The 19,703-nt window shown below is 43.5% G+C and overlaps 1 long non-coding RNA gene across 1 annotated transcript; it reads right to left on the minus strand.

Annotated features, from left to right (window-relative positions):
- Positions 1-1,550: 1,550 nt before the first annotated feature.
- On the minus strand, positions 1,551-10,276 carry LOC129393808 (uncharacterized). The gene is made up of 3 exons (XR_008620862.2): positions 9,627-10,276; positions 6,005-6,118; positions 1,551-3,973 (listed from the first exon to the last, which is right to left on the minus strand). It is a non-coding gene; the product is annotated as an uncharacterized LOC129393808 (long non-coding RNA).
- Positions 10,277-19,703: the final 9,427 nt, after the last annotated feature.

Below are 19,703 nucleotides of genomic sequence, written 5' to 3' on the forward strand. Positions count from 1 at the left end.
TAAATTTGGCCTAAGGCTGCTGCTGTACCTTGAGTCCCTTGATACTGAACAACAATCCAATTTGATACGTAAACAAATCGAAAGCTTACGAGTATATTCTTGTAACAAATAGCTGTCTCAGCCATCACAGCTGCCAAGCTTCAGCTAATCATAGGCTGTTAATCGAGCAAACCATGTCCAAATAAGGCAAATACTTGGCTGTAACCAATCAAGCTGTTTCAGTATCTCACTTCCCTTCTCTATCTGTGAATAGTCTCTGCCCACAATGTGGAACGCTCTGAATCTCTTCTGGTTCTGAGTGCTGTCCTGTTCATGAATCATTCTTTGGTCAAAAAAAACTCTGAAAAATTTAATTTGTCTGAAGGTTTTTTTTTTTTAACAGTTCTCATATTACTAGTAAACAAATTTAACCTGGGCATGGTGGCATGTGCCTATAGTTCCAATTGCTTGGAAGGCTGTGGCAAAAGGCTTGAGCCCAGGAGTGAGGCTGCAGTGAGCTATGATCTATGATCATGCCACTGCAATCCAGCCTGGTGACGGAGCAAGACTCCATCTCTTAAAAAAAAAAAATAGAGTTTTAGAATAAGAAAACATTGTTTTGGACAAGGAATATTATTTTATTTATGTATTTTTTTTTTTTGAGACAGAGTATCACTCTGTCACCCAGACTGCCAGACTAGGGTGCAGTGGCACAATCTCGGCTCACTGCAACCTCCACCTCCCGGGTCCAAGTAATTCTCCTGTCTCAGCCTCCTGAGTAGCTGGGATTACAGGCATACACCACCACACCCAGCTAATTTTTGTATTTTTAGTAGAGACAGGGTTTCGCCATGTTGGTCAGGCTGGTCTCAAACTCCTGACCTCGTGATCCACCTGCCTCAGCTTCCCAAAGTGCTAGGATTACAGGCGTGAGCCACTGTGCCCGGCCTAGGATGTTATTTTTAAATCAGTGAAGTACATACTCTAAAAGATAAAAGTCATAAACATTTATGTGAATATTTATATCCTCTTGGCATGGGTGAGACCATTCAAAGCAAAACACCAAAAGCAGAAAACATAAATGATTAGATTAACAGATCTGAATACATTAAAGGGGTATTGTTTTTGTTTTGTTTTGTTTTTGAGACTGAGTTTCACTCTTGTTGCCCAGGCTGACAGTGCAATGGCTCACTCTTGGCTCACCTCAGCCTCTGCCTCCCGGGTTCAAGCGATTCTCCTGCCTCAGTCTCCCCAGTAGCTGGGATTATAGGCATGTACCACCACACCTGGCTAATTTTGTATTTTTATTACAGATGGGGGTTTCTCCATGTTGGTCAGGCTGGTCTTGAACTCCCGACCTCAGGTGATCTGCCCGCCTCGGCCTCCCAAAGTGTTAGGATTACAGGCGTGAGCCACTGCGCCCAGCCCATAAAAGTTTAAAGTCACCATATGTCAAAAATATTCCACCATAACCCTAATCTTAACCCTAAACATAATTAAAACCTTAAAAGTGTAGTCCACACACACACACACACACACACAGAAAAAAATATCAATGTGAAAATGTGTTCAACTTAAAAGTTGTTTTTTTTTTTAAAGTATAAGTATGTTAAAGAACACAGTTACTGGCTGGGCACGGTTGAGGTAGGTGCATCACTTGAGGTCAGGAGTTCGAGAAGACAGTTACTGAAAGGATACCTTTCTGTCCTCTCAGAGTTTTGTCAGTTACAGACTGAGCTTGATTCCCCCCATGTATTACTTTCCTATTCTGTGGTAATTTGCTGTATCAAATTACCACAAATTTAGAGGCTTAAACAACATAAATTTATTATTATTATTATTATTGAGATGGGGTCTCACTCTGTCCCCTTGGCTGGAATGCAGTGGGACACTAACAACTCACTGCAGCCTCAACCTCCCGGGCTCAGGTGATCCTCCCACCTCAGCCTCCCTGGTAGCTGAGACTACAGGCACATACTACCACACATGGTTAATTTTCATATTTTTTGTAGAGACAGGGTTTCACCATTTTGTGCAGGCTGGTCTCCAAATCCTGAGCTCAAGCAATCCACCTTCCTTGGCCTCTCAAAGTGCTGGGAATTACAGGTGTGAGCCACTACATGCGGCCAAATTTATTATTTAAGAGTTCTGGAGATCAGAAGTACCAAATGGGTGAAGAGGGCTGCATTCCTTCTGGAAACTCTTGAAGAGAATCCCTTTCCTTGCCTTTTCCAGCTTCAGGGGGGCTGTCCACATTCCTTGGTTAGTTAGCACATAGATATCTTTGGGGAGGGGGTCATTATGCTGCCTATTGCACCTCAGTTCCACAAAGCTGAGTTATCCCAGAGGTCATGGTACTCAGGAAGTAGGAACCCCAGGGCTAATGGAGGCAGCTACTCAAAAGCAGTTCTTACATCCATAGCTAAGTCATTCTGGGTCCAATTCAGGGATCCATTTAGTGAAAAACAAGAGATACAAAAATTAGCCGGGCATGCTGGTGTGTGTGTGCCTGTAATCCCAGCTACTCGGGAGGCTTGAGGCAGGTGAAGCGCTTGAACCCGGGAGGCAGAGGTTGCAGTGAGCAGAGATCGCTCCCCGGAACTCCAGCCTGGGAGACAGAGCAAGACTCTGTCTCAAAAAAAAAAAAAAAAAAAAAAGATATACCAAAATTATTTTGCTTCTTATTTTAAGGTTGGTGAGAAGGTAAAGATTTTTTTTTTTAAATAGCATCTCTACCTATTTTCATTTTGTAAAAATGCATTCATTTGGAGGTGATTTTTTAATTCTCGAAAAGTTGTCCTGAAGAACTGGAATCAGACCTATTCCATGCGGTTGCAGAGGGCAGACCCAGAAGCAGCCATGGGGGAGATATCTGTTTTATTCAAAGAGGATCTTTTCTGACAGTTATCCTTGTTCAAAATGCAATGAACTACCTCAAAAAAAAAAAAAAGGGAATACAATTAGCTTTATAAAAAATTTAGTACAATGCTTCTTTCCTCTTTCATTTTATAGACAGTGAGGAAAATCTGTGTTTAGTGCTTAGAGTCTTTAAACTCCCAGTAGATTAATGTTAAGACTGATGTGAATGCTTAACCAATTTCCACTGGCCCTAAAATGCCTGAATTTAACAGTAAGCCCTCCAAAACAGTTATTTCATATAGATGAAATTTCTAATCACAGACCACCAAGAACTTTTGAAAAATTTAAAGGTTGTCTTCTTTCATAGCTTATTCACTTATTTCTGTTTTTAAAATGAAGCATGATTATGAGACATGCTCAAGGACAGCTCAGTGGAGGATGCAGAGGTTTTTGCTCTCATTAACACTGGGTTCAAGACCCAGGCGGCTGGGCGCGTTCTTTAAACTCCCTTTGCTTCAGTTACTTTTCGGAGTCTAGGTGCCCTTCCCTTTTTGGCAATCCGACGGAGAGAGAAGCAAGCGAGGAGACAGGGGGGTGCATTCTGCCACGCTGGCCCCTCACCTCTGTCATCACAGGGCGTTCTGGGTTCCTCTAAGAGTAGTTTTTCCCTTATAAGGAGGCAGTAGTGGGATTCCTCTTCGGAAGATTAGCCCTGCTTGTAGCCAAGTAGAACGAAAGGATTTGTGTGTAAGACTGTTGATTAGCCCGTCTTTGGTCTATAGCATTCTAAAGCAAAAACCTTGACAGGACAGGGGTGAAAGAAGGTGACATCCGTGACAGGAGGTAGGCAGGGAAGCTCAGGTCAGCTCAGTGCAGGGGAATAGTGTTGGTAACTGCAAGCAGCATCCTGAACGGCCGCGGGAAGAACTTGGAAATTCTTTAAGAGAACGTACTTTTTGCTCTCTGTGATCCGGCGGCCATTTTTTCCGACTGTCTGTGGGTAAACGAGCAGCCCCTGTTGGCTCCGAGGGTAATAACAGCTTTTCGCAGAGACGTTTTGAATATGCGCCGGTAGGGGGCAGCGATGAGGCGGTTGCAAATCCCCAAGCATCCCGTCAACTGGTGAGCTTTCGCGCTGAAGGAAACGTAAAACAGTGGATAAATATAAGAGTGGAGAGAGAAAGCCAACTATAAACCTCAGTAACATCTTTCTCTCTATATTTTTTCCTTTAGAGGAAGAGAGGACTCGTCTTTAAATGCGCACATTAGTATGTTTCTTAATACGTATGAACCGGAAAGGAGGCAAACTTCTTAACTTCAAAGACACTATTTACTTACAAAGGTACCCTTAATTAGGGAGGGGGGCAAAAGAGACGGGGTCTCGCTATGTTGCTCAGGCTGGAGTGCAGTGGCTATTCACAGGCGCGATCCCACTACTGATCAGCACGGGAGTTTTGACCTGCTCCGTTTCCGACCTGGGCCGGTTCACCCCTCCTTAGGCAACCTGGTGGTCCCCCGCTCCCGGGAGGTCACCATATTGATGCCGAACTTAGTGCGGACACCCGATCGGCATAGCGCACTACAGCCCAGAACTCCTGGGCTCAAGCGATCCTCCCACCTCAGCCTCCCGAGTAGCTGGGACTACAGGCACGCGCCACCGCGCCCGGCGGTCGGAGACGCTGCGAAAAGCTACTAGAAGCTGCAGTGCAGTTACGTCATTGGGGACGGGGGGGGGGCCCACGCCGGGCGACGTGGGCTTGGACACACCCACACTGGGCGGTCTGGAGGCTACGTTAGTGTGGCGTCATCCGAGCTGGGCAGCCGTTCTGCCTTACAGAGTTGGGACCCCGGAAGCTTATCGGCGCGGTTGCTGCCGCGGCTCCCTGTGTTTTGATCCGAACACCACGTTCCTGCTTAACAGAAATTGGTCAGTATGCGCTTAATGCTCATAGTGTGGCGTCCGGACACGCAGCAAGAGAAAAACGCAATAACCTGGTCCGTCAGCGTTCCTTGCTTCAGCAGGCCTTAAATATGTGCTGCATCTTTTGGGGGACGTTACTTAAGAGGCAAACATCTGGCTCGAAGTCTTCCATTATTTTCAGCAAGCATTTAGGAGGTGACTGCACTATAAGGAGAATAACCCACAGTAGCACAGGTTGGGAGTCTGCACAGTGCCGAGGCCAGCTCAGTCTTCACTATTCGAACGAAGGAAGCCTGGGGCAACTGTTTGTTTTCTCTGCCCTGCATGTTAGTTGCCCGTTGTTTTTGGAGAAAAAACTAGTATCGGGGTATATAGGTGGAAAAATTTGGATTTGGCAGCTTGAAGCCTTTTTTGCGACAAGCTTAGGTTAGGAAGGGATAGAGGGGAGGAAAGAAAAAATAATTTTCGACCATAGTAGATCTGCGAAAGCAGACCTTCTGTTTGTCCTCTTATCTATTGTCTTTCCCTCACCCCCCACCCCTTGTCTCCTAAAAACCAGTCCAGACTTTCCCCGCCACCTCCGTCCTTGTAGCAGATAACGTTGCTCCTTCCTTCATGGATAAATTGAAGGCCAACAGACAAAAACTTTTCAACTCTTTGCTGCTCTCCCCGCTCTAAATTTATCTTTACACCTTCAGAGAAGAGCACCCTTCTGTTTTCCCCTCCTACCTCAAACCCAGTAGGTCAAAATTCTTCCGTCAATCATTTTTACCCATCCTATCTCCCTCTTTCATTTATACAGATTCCAAGCTGCCTTTCTTCTTCTAAAAAAAAAAAAAAAAAAAAAAAGCAAAAAAACTCCTTTGACCTTGCCTGTCTTTCTAAATGAAATCTGTCTGTTGTTTTCATGGCTGCACTGCTTGAAACCATGTTCTACAATTGCCACATTTGCTTCTTAACCTTCTATCTTCAGTCCATAGCCCACCAATCCACTGAAACTATTCTAGCTAAGGCTACGATACCCAAGCCTCCTAATTGGCAGGTCTAAGGGACCCTTTCTGACATAGGTGATGTAATTTACCACCAATCTCTGTCACTTGTGACTGCTGTTTCCTCCCTGAACGTTTCTTCTCCCTGGTTCTTGTTCACAGCCCCTGATATTTCCTCCCAGGCTCTCTCTTCTGCCCACCCAGCAAATGTTTTTATTCCTTACAGTTCCCTCCTAAATGTTCTCTGTTCTCTCACCGTGTTCTTCATGAGTGATGTAATCAATTCTCAAGGCTCTCAAATCTGTAGTTCCAATCTGATGCTGTTTCCAGAGCTTCAGATTCACATTTTTAGTTGCCTTCTGGATGTCACCTTGAAATCAGTCAAAACTTCAAATTCAGTATTTGCAAACAAAACTGATCATCTTCTCTTCTTCCTCCAAGCTTGCCCATTTTTTCTTTTTATCAATATGTTTATTTATTTATTTTTCGAGACAGAGTCTTGCTCTGTTGCCCAGGCTGGAGTGCAGTGGCACGATCTCGGCTCACTGCAACCTCCGCCTCCTGGGTTCAAGTGATTCTCCTGCCTCAGCCTCCTCAGTAGCTGGGATTACAGGTGCCCACCACCGCACCCAGCTAATTTTTGTATTTTCAGTAAAGATGGGGTTTCGCCATGTTGGCCAGGCTGGTCTTGAACTCCTGACCTCATGATCCACCTGCCTCGGCCTCCCAAAGTGCTGAGATTACAGGCGTGAGCCACTGTGCCTGGCTCATCAGTATGTTTAGTTGCTCACTTCAGAACTCTCAGAGTCATCCTTGACTACTATTTCATCCATTCAATACCAAATACTTACTTTTTACTTATCCAATGACAGGCACTGTACTAGGTGGTAGAGATGTGGTGGTGAAGAAAAGAGACAGAGTGGAAGAGACAGACAAAAACTTAGCAAAAAAAATTATAATTTCAAACTGTGATAAGTACCGGTGAAGGAAGCACAGTACTGAGATATGAACAATGGTGGTAGGAAGCAGGTGGGGCACCTGCTTTTGAGAATGTAGTCAGGTAAGCCTCTTTTAGGAGGTATCATTTAAATTAGGGCCTGAAGAATGAGGCATCGGTTAAGGTACATTGAAGCAAACAAGGACTGTCTGTAAACTGAAGTAAACGAACCTTTCTTTAGGAAATTCAGAAGAAAGAAAATTATCTCAAGGAAGTTGGTCAGAAGAAAATGGGCAGACCATGAAATGTTAGTTGTCCCCCAAAGTCGGTTCTCCCCTTTTACAGTGCTAATACATTGCTACTTGGGCACATGAATCCCAGCTAGAGACCACATTGCCTGAATTTCCTTACAACCAAGTGTGGTCAAGTTCTCACTAATGGAATATGAATGAAAGTTGTATGTGTCCTCTGCATCACTTGCTTAAAAAGAAATCGGTTGCCCTCTACTTTGGCCCTTTTGGCCTTTCCAGCGCTAGGTGGCGCCAGTGCAGATCCACTGCAGTGCCCCATCTTTAACCATGCAAATTAGGAAAAATACCTAGGGTCGAGGAAAGAAACCAGTGAATTCAGAAGGGGCAGGATTGGAAAACAAAACAAAACAAAAACCAAAACAAAAAAACAACCAAACCAAACCAAAATAAAACCAAAACAGCAGAGTCCATGGATGAATTAATGAAGCTGATCCACCCTATAGCCTCCACCACTCCTACCTCTGGACTGTTAGATGAGAAATAAGCTTCCATCTCAATTCAATCACTATATTTTGGGGTCTCTTTATTATTACAGCATACTCTGTACTCTAACTAATAGAGGGAGGTTCCCAGAAGAAAATCCTGGATAAGCAGAACTCAGAGCAGGAACCAAAAGAGCTCCAGGTATCTACAGGGCACCCCAATGGGATGAACCATCCTCAGTATCCTCTAAGAAGAGTCTGATTTTCTAGTTTGAGTTCTGTATTCTTCTACAATCTGTATTTATATGCATACCTATTTTTATTTTTGTTATTTATTTATTTATTTTTTGAGACGAAGTTTCGCTCCGCTTGCCCAAGCCGGAGTGCAATGGTGTGATCTCAGCTCATTGCAACCTCCGCCTCCTGGGTTCAAGTGATTCTCCTGCCTCAGCCTCCAGAGTAGCTGGGATTACAGGCACGTGCCACCATGCCCGGCTAATTTTTTGTATTTTTAGTAGAAACGGGGTTTCACCATGTTAGCCAGGCTGGTCTCGAACTCCTGATCTTAGGTGATCCACCCGCCTCAGCCTCCCAAAGTGCTGGGCTTACAGGCATGAGCCACCACGCCCGGCCATGCATACCTATTTTTATTATAATTATGTTGTAAATAAAACATCTGTGTCTTGCTTTTCTTTCCCACATGTTACTATGTTTTTGGTGGCAGTATAATCTTTTATTATTATTATTATTTGAGACAGAGTCTTGCTCTGTCTCCCAGGCTGGAGTGCAGTAGCGTGTCTCAGCTCACTGCAACCACCACCTTCCCAGTTCAAATGATTCTCCTGCTTTAGCCTCCTGAGTAGCTGGGACTACAGGCAGGCTTCACCACACCCAGCTAATTTTTGTATTTTTAGTAGAGATGGGGGTTTCACCATGTTGGCCAGGCTGGTCTCGAACTCCTGGCCTCAGGTGATCTGCCCGCCTCCCAAAGTGCCGGGATTACAGGTGTGAGCCACTGCTCCCGGCCAGGTGGCCCTATAATCTTTTGATTTGGTGCATCATAATTTATGACTATTTAAATTGAACCACTATCAGTCACACTAATCACCACTTTACTATTCTATATATTTCACCTGTATTGTTTTATGAATTAGTGATCGGCATAGTATCCAATGCTAAGTCAGTTATGCACAACCTCGAATCAGCCGTTTGCTTTTTTTTTTTTTTTGAGACGGAGTCTCGCTCTGTCGCCAAAGCTGTAGTGCAGTGACGCGATCTCAGCTCACTGCAAGCTTCGGCTCCCGGGTTCACGCCATTCTCCTGCCTCAGCCTCTCAAGTAGCTGGGACTACAGGAGCCCGCCACCACGCCCAGCTTTTTTGTTTGTTTTTTCAGTAGAGACGGGGTTTCACCGTGTTAGCCAGGATGGTCTCGATCTCCTGACCTCGTGTTCCGCCCGCCTCGGCCTCCCAAAGTGCTGGGATTACAGGCGTGAGCCACCGCACCTTTTTTAACAGTGCAAAAAACAAGGCCGTGTCTGGCTATATGGGGCTTTGCTTGTTCAAAATGTAACCTCTATACGGCCGCGCGCAGTGGCTCACGCCTGTAATCCTAACACTTTGTAAGGCCCCGGCAGGCGGATCACTTGAGGGCAGGAGTTCGAGGCCAGCCTGGCCAACATGGTGAAACCCCATCTCTACTAAAAATACAAAAATTAGCCTGGCCTGGTGGCGCGCGCCTGTAGTCCCAGTTATTCAGGAGGCTAAGGCAGGAGAATCGCTTGAACCCGGGAAGAGGAGGTTGCAGTAAGCCGAGACGTGCAACTGCATTCCAGTATGGGCAAGACTCCGTCTCAAAAAAAAAAAAAAAAAAAAGTAACCTGTATGAAAGTTAATTTTGTGGCACTAAACAGAGTAGATAATAACCTCATCTGAAATGGGATGTCTCAATCTGTCTACAAAAAACTCCATGCCATAGAGCTCAAAAGTTTGTAAATTAGTCCTTTGGAGACGTTAAAGAGCATGGAGTCATACGAAAAGGCTTTCTGCCCTGGTAAGGGAAGAAAGCTTGTGGGCAGGTTGAGTCTGGTCCTTGAGTTCTCAGCTCTCACCAGGGAAGGGGTACGAGACAAAGCTGAGGCTGAACTTGAGCCGCACAGGCCCTGATTGCTGGGCCGTGAGAGAACACCCGAGGAGGGGGCCCAACGCACCTGAAGAAAAGACGACGTGGAGGTCATAAACGACCAAGAGAAAGGGGCGCACCGCGGACACTATCGCCAGCCGGACCCCAGATCAAGAGAAATAGAAGAGGAGCCGGGGTCTCCAAACACTACAGGCTGGGGTCCCAGGGCAAGGGACTGGGCCGCCGGCGGAAGCGTCGGGGAGAGGCGGGACTGCCGGCGGGGTGTGGGAGAGGCGGGGCCACCAGCAAGTGGGCGGGCGGGAGGCGGGGCCGCAGTTGGGGTGTGGAAGAGGTGGGGCAGCCAGCAACTGGGAGGGGAGGGAGGCGGGGCCGCCGGCGGGGCGCGGTGAAGAGGCAGGCTGCCAGAGGGCCTGGCCGACAAATTACCCAGCGTGAGCTCGGTCACCTGGGTGTGGCGGTTCAGCCCTGAGCTGCGTCCTCCCACGGCGCCCGCAGTTCCCCCACCCTTGACACAGTGCCTATTCGCAGCTCGCTGCAGCGGAGTCATCTACTGCTGCTGGCAGGATTTTCATTGCGACGGGTTGTTATGTGCATTTCAGGACATACCCCGTGGGTTGTCCCTGATTCAGTTACATTTAATAAACGAGCGGTGGATTAACCGGAATTACAGTTTGACAGAAAACACGTTTTCTTCTGGACAACACCCTGCGTGTAGGAAGAGCCTTTAATATGGTTGATACACAATATTTAATCGATCCAGAAACACATTTCTTGTGACAGGCTTTTAAATATCAGAATAAATCCTAAGAGTGAACAGTTGAAGTTACTTATCCAATGTTACACTGCTAGGCCTATAAATAAACTTGCGGGGTCTATTTTCTCCCATTTGAATATGCTTTGATTTCCATATGACAGTTCTGCCGAAATGTTTTGACATTTTAGATCTTAGTAGAACTCCATTACAACACGACTATTTATTACGTTGATTCTGGTCTGACGTGTAATAAATCATGTCCCCAAACCAAAACTCCATACATTAATATCCTGATATTTAACACACTTTATCTAACTATTGATTCTATCTGTTCACACCAATGTGGTAAAACCTTTATGTCGTATTTAATTTATTCATTTTGAAAATATTTAAAATGCTTCATTTTCATTAGCTAACTTTGAAGAGTGCTTCTTTTGTTTGGGGACTCTGTAGATTTAGGCTAATGTCACACATTCAGAATAATTGGCAAATTGATTTGCCTTTCTTTGACTTTCTATTCTCCAAGCTGATTATACGCTGAGGTTAACACATTTGAACTGGCCGGCCGGTTGGGTGGCTCACGCTTGTAATGCCAGCACTTTGGGAGGCGGAGGTGGGTGGATCACCTGAGGTGAGGAGTTCGAGACCAGCCTGGCCAACATGGTGAAACCCCGTCTCTACTAAAAATACAAAAAATTAACCGGGCGTGGTGGCGGGCGCCTGTAATCCCAGCTACTCGGGAGACAGAGGTTGCAGTGAGCCGCGGTCGCGCCATTGCACTCCAGCCTGGGCAATAAGAGCGAAACTCTGTCTCAAAAAAATATATATATGTATATATATATGTATGTGTATATATATGTGTGTATATATATATATATATATTTGAACGTGCCTAGATTGTGGTAGGAAAACAAATACTTTAAATTGCATACAGCTTTCACTGACTAAGGTAAGAGGATCAGGATAACATTATTTGCCTAAACCATTCATTTACTCATTCAACAAATAAGTACTGAGATCTGCTATGTGCTAGGTGTCCCAATGTGTCAACTATTAGTTAATATGGGGGAAAAATAATAGTTTTGAGAATAAAAGTGTAAAAAATGAAACAATTTGCTTGACATGGTGCAAACAGTTTAATCATATATAGGTTTATGTCTATTCATCTTGGACCTGGAAGAGAGGACATAATTTCTGAGTAGAAGAATGACTGGGTTAATGTCTAATTTTGCATGTCCTCTGGCCCCAGCCATGATTAGTATAAAAATCCTAGGGTTTCCCTAGGTCTAGGGGAAGATATTAGTCTCCTCACCACCTCCACATAGAGTAATATCTTCCCCTAGACCTCCTCCCCTTATGAACAAATGGAGGAACATTAAGGCTGTAAATGGCCTTTTGAGGTTCATATGACAGTCTACTTTCACTTCTTTTATTTTAGAGGGGGAAATTTTAAGCTTTCATGCGTGTGGTTTAGACAGTTTTTAAATATTACTTTGTTGAGAGTTTATGATGTGGTGGTTGAACAAATAGCACCATAGGTACTTGCTAGGGGATACATTACACATACAGTATGTCATCACAATTCACACTGTTAATAATTAAAAATATATTCTGTTACACTATGGTTTATCCTGAGATGGAGTCTCACTCTGTTGCCCAGGCTGGAGTGCCGTGGCACGATCTCGGCTCACTGCAACCTCTGCCTCCTGGGTTCAAGCGATTCTCCTGCCTCAGCCTCCCGAGTAGCTGGGATTACAGACGTGCACCACTATGCCTGGCTAATTTTTTTTTTTTTTGTCAGTAGAGACGGGGTTTCGCTATGTTGGCCAGGCTGGTCTCAAACTCCTAACCTGAAGTGAACCGCCTGCCTCGGCCTCCCAAAGTGCTGGGATTACAGGCGTGAGGCACCGTGACCAGGCAGTTTATGTGTATGATACATTTCTTTTTTGAGACAGAGTTTCACTCTTTTTGCCCAGGCTGGAGTGCAGTGGTGTGATCTTGGCTCAACTCAACCTCCACCTCCTGGGTTCAAGCGATTCTTCTGCCTCAGCCTCCCAAGTAGGTGGGATTACAGGCATGTACCACCACACCCAGCTAATTTTTTTTTTTTTTTTTTGTATTTTTAGTAGAGACAGGGTTTCTCCATGTTGGTCAGGCTAGTCTCGAACTCCCAACCTCAGGTGATCCATCCGCCTAGGCCTTTCAAAGTGCTGGGATTACACGTGTGAGCCACCGCGCCCAGCCTATATGTATATTTTATGACCAAAGGAATTCACACTTTTCTCAGTGTTTGCTTTTAGGGCTAATGAACTGGAAAAGCAGTCCAATTTATACAGAGAATACTGAAGGCACAAGCTGCCTGTGTCTGTTCAGCTGAAACCCCTTGCTGACAAGGTTCTAATTCATTTTGTGACACAGCTCATTTTCCAAGGGGGAGTATAGCCTGGGGTGTGGCAAGAAACAAATAAAGGCAAAACCACTACACATTAGTTAGAATATTGTTAAAAGAGACAGTCTATAGTCACTGTGATGTATGGATAAACAATATTGCATATTACAAGAGTATTTGTATAATCAAAACCATTATATACAAATGCTATTATGATTTATTATCATTATAAAAACAAATATTAATGTTCTTGTACATTATAATAATCATATAAACTAGAAGAGTGATTTATCCCCTTTTGAGCATAAGATTTATTAAAATAGTAGGTCCCTTTGTGCATTCATTCATTCATTCATTAACTCTACATCATTAGTCGTTGGGGAAATGCAATCAAAACCACAAGAGATACAATTTCTTACCTACTAGGATCACGAAAATAACAACAGCAAAACAGAAAATAACAAGTGTTGAACTGGGCAGGTGGTGCATGTCTGTAGTCCCAACTACTCAGGAGGCTGAGATGGGAGGATCTGTTGAGCCGAGGAGTTCCAGGCCGGCCTGGGCAACATAGCAAGACCTCATCTGAAAACAATGAAACAAACAAAAACAACAAAGAAAAGAATAACAAGTGTTGGCAAGGATGTGGAGAAATTAGAACTCTCATACATTGCCAGCGGGAATGTAAAATAGTGCAGCTGCTGTGAAAAACAGTTTGACAGTTCCTCAAAAATGTAAACATACAATCACCATATGATTGAGTGATTCCACTCCTAGGTACAGACCCCACAAAGAACCAAAAGCAGGTACTCAAAGAGATACTCGCATTAATGTTTGTCACAGCATTATTCACAATAGTCAAAAGGTGGAAACAACTCAACTGTCCATCAACAGATGAATAAGTAAACAAAATGTGATGCATATTCATATTCAGCCATAAAAAGGAATAAGGTTCTGATGCATGCTACAACATAAACGAGCCTTGAAAACATGTAAAGTGAAATAAACCAGACACTAAAGGACAAATAAATCCATTTGTGTGAAATCTGTAGAATAGGCAAATATGTAGAGATAGAAAGTAGACAGAGGTTGGGAATTAGGGTAGGGAATTAGGAATTTTTATCTTATCTTATCTTTTCATTTTTTTGAGACAGGGTCCTACTCTGTCACCCAGGCTGGAGAGAAGTGGCTCACTGCAGCATTGAACTCCCCTGGCTCAGGTGATCCTCCCACCTCCAGCCTCCAAGGTAGCTGGGGCTACAGGTGTGCACCACCACACCTGGCTACTTTTTGCATTTTTTTTTTATAGAGATGGTGTTTCACCATGTTTCCCAGGCTGGAGTTATTACTTAATGGGTATAGAATTTCTGTTTGAGGTGTTGAAAAAGTTTTGGAAATAGTAGTGATGGATGTACAATATTGTGAGCATAATTGATGCTCCTGAATTATACACTTGAAATGGTTGGCCGGGCGAGGTGGCTCACGCCTGTAATCCCAGCACTTTGGGAGGCCGAAGCGGGAGGATCACAAGGTCAGGAGATAGAGACCATCCTGGCTAACACGGTGAAACAACCCTGTCTCTACTAAAAATACAAAAAATTAGCCAGGCCTGGTGGTGGGTACCTGTAGTCCCAGTTACTTGGGAGGCTGAGGCAGGTTTGGCATGAACCCAGGAGGCGGAGCTTGCAGTGAGCTGAGATCATGCCACTGCACTCCAGCCTGGGTGACACAGCAAGACTCCATCTCAAAAAAAAAAAAAAAAAAAAAAAAGAAAAGAAAAAAAGAAAAGAAAAGAAAGAAAAACAAAAAAGAAAAAAATTGGTTAAAATGGCAAATTTTATGTTACATACATTTTAACAGTTGGGCATATCTGTGTGGGTTCATTTCTGGGTTCTCTGTTGTGTGTCACTGATCTGCTTATCCCTCCATCAAGATGACAAAGTCTTGATTACTAGCTATGTAATAAATATTAAAATTGGGTAGACTGATTCGTCCCACTTTTCTTTTTGAAAATTGTTTTAGCTATTTTAGTTCCTTTGCATTTCCATATAAATTTTAGAATAATCTTGTCTATATCTACAAAATAAATCTTGCTAGGATTCTGATAGGAATTGCACTAAACCTGGAGGAAATTGACATTTTTTTACCATGCTGAATCTTCCAATCCATGAACATAATGTATCTTCCCATATGTTTGGATATTATTTTATTTCTTTTGTGTTTTGTAGTTTTTGATATATACATTCTGTATATTTCAATTTTTTGAGTGAATACAAATATTGTATTTAAAATTTTAGTGTCCATGTGTTTATTGCCAGTATATAAAATACAGTTGATTATTATTATTATTATTTGTTTTTTTTGAGACGTAGTCTCACTCTGTCCCCCAGGCTGGAGTGCAGTGGTACAATATCGACTCACTGCAACCTCGGCCTCCCAGGTTCAAGTGATTCTCCTGCCTCAGCCTCCTGAGTAGCTGGGATTACAGGTGCCTGCCACCAGACCCGGCTAATTTTTTGTATTTTTAGTAGAGACAGGGTTTCACTATGTTGGCCAGGCTGGTCTCGAATGCCTGACCTCATGATCCACCCACCTCGGCCTCTCAAAGTGCTGGCATATAGGCGTGAGTCACCATGCCTGGCTGAAATACAGTTAATTATTGTGGGAGGTTTGTGTTTTCAGATTTCTTGGGATTTTATATGTAGGAAATAACGTCTTCTATAAGTAGCAAAAGTTTTATTTTTTCCTTCCCAATCTATATGCCTTTTATTAATATTTCACTTTCTAGCCCTAATGCATGGCTAGAACTTTGAGCACCATGTTGAACGAGACCAGTGAGGTTGAACATCTTCCCTTGTTCTGATCTTAGTGAGAGAGCATTCAGTTTTTTACCATTAAGTATGTTAGCTGTAGGGATATTCTTTTCTTTTCTTTCCTCTTTTCTTTTCTTTCTTTCTTTCTTTGGAGGTTAAAAAAAATCAAATTGGGAAAGTTCTTCTCTATTCCTGTTTTTCATAAAATTTTATACCATGAGTAGGTGCTAAATTTTGTCAAATATTTTTTCTGCCTTCATAGAAATGATCAAGTGATTTTCTTTCTTTCTTTCTTTCTTTCTTTCTCTCTCTTTCTTTCTGTCTTTCTCTCTCTCTCTCTTTTTTTTTTTTTTTTTTTTTGACAGAGTCTCACTCTGTCGCCCAGGCTGGAGCACAGTAGTGGCGTGATCTCGGCTCACTGCAACCTCTGCCTCCCAGGTTCAAGCACTTCTACTGCCTTAGCCTCTGGAGTAGCTGGGACTACAGGCATGTGTCACCAAGCCCAGCTAATTTTTGTATTTTTAGTAGAGACAGGGTTTTGCAGTGTTGGCCAGGCTGGTCTCGAACTCCTGACCTCAAGTCATCCGCCCACCTCAGCCTCCCAAAGTGCTGGGATTGTAGGCAAATTTTCTTCTTTATCCCATTGATTGATTGGATTACATGATTTCCAAATATTCAAACATTCTTGCATCCCTGAAATAAACTCCATTTCATGGTGGTATATGATTATATTTATACATTGCTAAATTTTATTTGCTAATATTTTGTTAAGATTTTTGTATCTGTATGAATTATTAATATAGATGGCTCACACTTGTAATCCCAGCACTTTGGGAGGTCATTTGAGGTCAGGAGTTCGAAACCAGCCTGGCCAACATAGTGAAACCCCATCTCTACTAAAAATACAAAAATTAGCTGGGAGTGGTGGGGGGTGCCTATAATGCCAGCTACTCGGGAGGCTGAGGCAAGAGAACTGCTTGAACCCAGGAGGCGGAGGTTGCAGGGAGCAGAGATTGTGCCACTGCATTTCAGCCTGGGTGACAGAGCAAGACTCCATCTCAATAAATAAATTAATAATAATAATAATAAAATACAAAAATTAACCAGGCATGGTGGCACACGCCTGTAGTCCCAGTTCCTTGGGAGGCTAAGGTAGGAGAATTGCTTGAACCTGGGAGGTGGAGGTTGCAGTGAGCAGGATCGCAACAGAGGGAGACTCTGTCTCAAAAAAACAAGAAAAGAGAAATATAGGTCCAGCTGGGCAGGTTGGCTCAAGCCTGTAATCCCAGCACTTTGGGAAGCCAAGGCAGGCAGATCATGAGGGTCAGGAGTTTGAGACCAGCCTGGCCAACATAGCGAAACCCCATCTCTACTAAAAATACAAAAATTAGCTGAGCGTGGTGACGCACGCCTGTAGTCCCAGCTACTCGGGAGGCTGAGGCAGGAGAATCGCTTGAACCCGGGAGGCGGAGCTTGCAGTGAGCTGAGATCCCACCACTGCACTCCATTCTGTGCAACAGAGTGAGACTCTGTCTCAAAAAAAAACAAAAAGAAAAGAAAAGAAATATAGGTCTGTAGTTTTATATTCTTTGTGTGTGTGCGCACTTATTTGTACTGAATTATCTGGTTTTAGTATCAACTTCACAAAATAACTGAGAAGTATTCCCTCCTCTTACATATCCTGAAACTATTAAAATGTTGGGTAGCAATCTCCTGGAACATAAAGGTGCATCCTATAACCATCTGGGTCATGAGATTTCTTTTTTGGCAGTTTTAAAATTATAAATTCTATTTCCTTAACGATTACAGGCTACTAGGTTGGGCGCAGTGGCTCACACCTGTAATGCCTGTAATCCCAGCAATTTGGGAGGCCGAAGCAGGAGGATCACATGATGTCAAGAATTTGAGACCAGCCTGGCTAATATGACAAAACCCCGTCTCTATTAAAAATACAAAAATTAGCCGGGTGTGGTGACAGGTGACTGTAATCCCAGCTACTTGGGAGGGTGAGGCATGAGAATCGCTTAAACTCAGGAGGCGAAGGTTGCAGTGAGCCGAGATTGCGTCACTGCACTCCAGCCTGGGCGACAGAGTGAGACTGTGTCTGAAAATAAGAAAAAAATTAATAATAATAATAGGCTACTAAAATTATCTATTTTATATTGGGCGAGTTGGGGTACTTTGCGCTTTTGAGAAATTGGTCTTTTCACGTGCATTGTCAAGTGTATGTGTACGCAGTTCTTTGTAGCATTCTGTTATTATTTTGATATCTGCAGGGTCTATAGTGATATCTCATGTTTCACTTCTGTTATTGGTAATTTATGTCTTCTTTCTTTTTTTCTTTTTAGTCGTGATAGCAGTTGTTGCTTTAACTGATATTTTCAAAGAACAAGCTCTTTTTCTCATTGATTTTCTCTATTGTTTTTCTCTTCTCGATTTTATTGATTTCTACTCTTATTATTTCTTTCCTTTTATTGCTTTGGATTTATTTTGCTCTTTTTAAAGTAGGTTCTTGAGATGGGAGTTTAGAATATTAGTTTGTGAGTTTTCCTCTTCTAATGTGCGCATTTAGTGCTATAAATTTCTCTCTAAGCAGTACGTTAGCTGTGTCCTTATAATTATGATATACTGTATTTTCTTTTTTTTTTTTTCATAGAGGTAGGGTCTCACCTTGTCACCCAGGTTGGTCTCAAACTCCTAGCTTCAAGCAATCCTCCTGCCTCAGCCTGATATGTTGTATTTTCATCTTTTTCTTTTTTTTTTCTTTTTCTATTTTTTGAGACAAGGTCTTGACCTGTTGCCCAGGCTGGAGTTCAGTGACGTGATCATGGCTAGCTGCCACCTGTCACCCCAGGGCTGAAGTGACCCTCCTGCCTCAGCCTCCTGAGTAGCTGGGACTACAGGCAAGCACCACCAAGCCTGGCTTTTTTTTTTTTTTAAAGAGATGGGGTCTCACTATGTTGCCCAGGCTGGTCTTGAACTCCTGGGCTCAACAGATCCTCCCGCCTTGGCCTCCCAAAGTTCTGGGATTATAGGCATGAGCCACCGCACCTGGCCTGTATTTTCATTTTCATTTATTTCAATGTATTTTCATTTCCCTGAGACTTACTTTTTGGCCCATGGATTATTCAGAAGCATGTTGTTTATTTTCCAAGTGTTTAGAGACTTCCCTGCTACCTTTCTGTTATTGATTTCTACTTTGAGTCCATTGTAGCTGGAGAACATACTCTGTATCATTTCTTTTTTTTTTTTTTGAGATGGAGTTTCACTTTTTTTGAGATGGATTTTCGCTCTTGTTGCCCAGGCTGGAGTGCAATGGCGTGATCTCGGCTCACTGCAACATCCGCCTCCTGGGTTCAAGCAATTCTCCTGCCTCAGCCTCCCTAGTAGCTGGGATTACAGGCAGGCAGCTGCCACCACGCCCAGCGAATTTCTTGTATTTTTAGTAGAGACTGGGATTCACTATATTGGCCAGGCTGGTCTTGAATTCCTGACCTCAGGAAATCCACCCGCCTCAGCCTCCCAAAATGCTGAGATTACAGGTGTGAGCCACCGTGCCCGGCCCCACTTCAATTCTTTATATATTTGTTGAGGTTTGTTTTATGGCCCAGGGTATGGTCTATTTTGGTATATGTTCCATGGGCACTTGATAATAAGATATGTGATATGTTGTCTTTCAGTCCTCAGTTTTTGCTGATATTTATGTTCTTTTATTCTTCTCTGCTTATAATTGTCTTATTTATTTATTTATTTATTTTTGAGATGGAGTTTCGCTCTTGTTGCCCAGGCTGAAGTGCAATGGTGCAATCTCGGCTCACCACAACCTCCGCCTCCTGGGTTCAAGCAATTCTCCTGCCTCAGCCTCCCAAGTAGCTGGGATTACAGGCATGCGCCACCACAACTGGCTAATTTTGTATTTTTAGTAGAGACGGGGTTTCTCCACGTTGGTCAGGCTGGTCTCGAACTCTCGACCTCAGGTGATCCACCCGCCTTGGCCTCCCAAAGTGCTGGGGTTACAGGCATGAGTCACCGCACACAGCCCTTTTCTTTTTTCTTTATGAGCAAGGACTTGAGCAATAATTGTCTTTACTATGCCCTCTACATACATTTAGAACTACATTGGAGAGTTATAACTTTTACTTCAATCATCAAACATAATTTAGAAAACTCAAGAGGAGAAGAAAAATCTAT

Source organism: Pan paniscus, chromosome 15, assembly GCF_029289425.2.
Source record: "Pan paniscus chromosome 15, NHGRI_mPanPan1-v2.0_pri, whole genome shotgun sequence".
Taxonomy (NCBI): Eukaryota; Metazoa; Chordata; class Mammalia; order Primates; family Hominidae; genus Pan; species Pan paniscus.